The sequence below is a fragment of the Montipora capricornis genome, chromosome 4 (assembly GCF_036669925.1).
Source record: "Montipora capricornis isolate CH-2021 chromosome 4, ASM3666992v2, whole genome shotgun sequence".
NCBI lineage: Eukaryota > Metazoa > Cnidaria > Anthozoa > Scleractinia > Acroporidae > Montipora > Montipora capricornis.
In genome coordinates this window covers 24,553,293-24,555,792 of record NC_090886.1, presented here as the reverse complement: position 1 = coordinate 24,555,792, position 2,500 = coordinate 24,553,293, and the positions used below count along the sequence as shown (strand labels likewise).

Genomic DNA, 2,500 nt, shown 5'->3' with positions numbered 1-2,500 from the left:
CTTGAAAAAAATTCCTCTGGTACCCATGGTATCTTTTGGCTTGCTTTTTACTGTTAAATCCCGACTTTTACGGCACTCTTTGGTAGGGCTGTCCATAAGTTGCTCGGCCACTTTTGAGCAACTTTTCTGATTTCGAGCAACTTTCTTCTGTTTTGAACAGGTTTCTCGCTTTTTAAGACAATTCACAACTTCAAAGCGCCTATTAAAGTTCTGATATTGGACATTGGTTGCTTTCACCTTTTGCAAACATCCGACACTAGCTATCCCTGCTCGACTCCCTACTCTGGAGAATACGGCTAGTGGTAGTCTGCCTGTGGTAGTTTTACAAGGGTCAGCTGATATGATAACAAATTCAAAATGGCGGAGCTGAACGATAGTCCATGCTCGAGTGACCATGATGAAAATTCAGATCCTCGAGAAATAGCAGCTAGTGCTGGAGCTAGGTTGAGTACTCCAGAAAAAGCTGGTATTTCCCGGCAAAGAAAGGTGCAAACTAATCCAGCGGAAAAGAAGAGAGACGTGCACGGTTCAGTCGATCCAAATGTGTCCTCGTGGGATAGTCGTCTCTCTTAGAGCTGTAAATTTTGGATTTTGGTCTCGCTTAGGGTGTTCCGGGCAAAGCGCCAATCTTTTAAACCACCAAGGTCTCGTTTATAGGGTTCTGCAAAGAAACACAGAATTACGCGAAGAGAAACAGAAGTCAAATTTTCGTTTTAACTTGTTCTACTAACTGTGTTTTTAGGGGTCAAAATTTCCTTAAGCCATGCCCAGATTAGTCTCCTTTAGGGGTCACAAAAAGCTTGCTCCACGCCCAGATTGTCTCCTTTAGGGGTTAAATTCAAAATTTCCGACGAGCATCCCCGTCTGTTCCATATGGGTTTTCCCCCCCCCCCCCCCCGGGGTTCAAAGACAAGAATTTGTTTTTATATAACAAATGAGTCATGTACGTCAGAGATACTTTATGTATCAAATAAGCATATTAGCAACGTTTGTTTTGTTTGAATACCATGATGTGATTATTTATCTAGTAATAATTGAAATATAAGAAAGCCAATAAAGAGAATCAGATTTTGGGATGTGGGATGAGAGAAGATAGCAATGTAAAACTTAAACTTACACACAATTATAATGAAATCAATATGTATCTGACATCTATGCAAAAAATGAAGATGAACATCTTCAGTTTAGTTAATACTTAGCCTCTTACACCAAAATACAAAAAAGCAACTTTTGGATTTTTAGGCAACTTTTGAGCAACTTTTAGAGTTTTGAAGCAACTTTTGAGCAACTTTTTGAGAAAATTGGAGCACCAATGCATAACATGCATGACATGCAGGAAAACGTCCGTCAGAGCAATTTGCAGTTCTGAGTTTTCCCTTTTTTTGTTTTGCAGACTTTTTATTATATAAGAATTGAGTGAGTTTTACTCAATATCGTGTTTTGTTATCTTTGAACTGAATTTATTACCAAAGCTGAAAAAAGTAAAAGACCTCAAAACGGGACAGGACATCAAAAAACAATAAACGTGAGAACATGTGAGCTAAAGGGCCACTGCTGGCACGACATCTGGGTGACCCTCGAATTGTCTAAATGACCCCCCACTTGAAAAATTTAAGTGGAACGCTGCAGTTCAATACCACCCAACTCATTGCCTCCTATTTTTTGTGTAACACCTACATGCAACGCTCCTGGAGCGTCTAGTTCGATATAAAAGTACAATCAACCACTGTATCGTGAGCGTGTTTGGCCGCAGGAAAACTGGGTGCCATTGTTTTATCCTCATTTTCGCGCGGAGAAAAATGGCGGCTACGAACATGTTTCTTCTTCCAATCTGTTTCGAGGTTTGTACCAATATATTTTTAACAGAAAAATAAATGGCAGCAAAGAGATGTAACGTTAATTTTTTTATCGTGTTTGCGTTGAATACCTCATATTACTGGTCACTTTCTTGGCTGCAAATCAAATCGTTCCGCAAAATATTAGTGAAACAAAAATTCTGATCGGACCGATCGGGCAAGTCTTAGAAATGTTTTACTTGCCCACGGATACATTTCGCTTGCCCCGGGAAATCGGGCAAGCGTTAGTGTCGAACGCTGCAGTTAGCTGTCCCCATTGGCATACGTAAAATAAAGAGCATGCAATTAATGTGCTTGATCGACCATTGTTTTGCAAACAACTTACAGACTTTCAGTGCCAATGAAGGTCAATGAATACAGTCATCATACAGTAGATCCTCCTTAATCTATTTATAAATCTATTAATCTGGAAGATTATTTTTTTCAAAATTACATTAATTTTTAAATTCCTAACCTTTGTGATAGGGATGTATATGAAGTCCTTCTAACAGAGCCATTGCATGACATGAAGGAACACATACATTTCCATTGTTGCCACAGAAATTGTGACCCATCTCACTGATGATGAAAAAAAATATGCGAGAGGACCATTGAGTTGGTGTAAGGAACGAAAAAAACAATTACGTGGTTCAGACTACAGAGAG

The 2,500-nt window shown here is 39.2% G+C and overlaps 1 long non-coding RNA gene across 1 annotated transcript in view; it reads left to right on the top strand.

Annotated features, from left to right (window-relative positions):
* Positions 1-1,788: 1,788 nt before the first annotated feature.
* Positions 1,789-2,500, top strand: part of LOC138044557 (uncharacterized) — a 3,530-nt gene continuing 2,818 nt past the window's right edge. The window contains exons 1-2 of the long non-coding RNA XR_011131467.1: positions 1,789-1,841; positions 2,322-2,500. The exon at positions 2,322-2,500 is cut by the window's right edge and continues 31 nt beyond it. This is a non-coding gene — a long non-coding RNA (uncharacterized lncRNA). The remainder of the gene's footprint in view (positions 1,842-2,321) is intronic.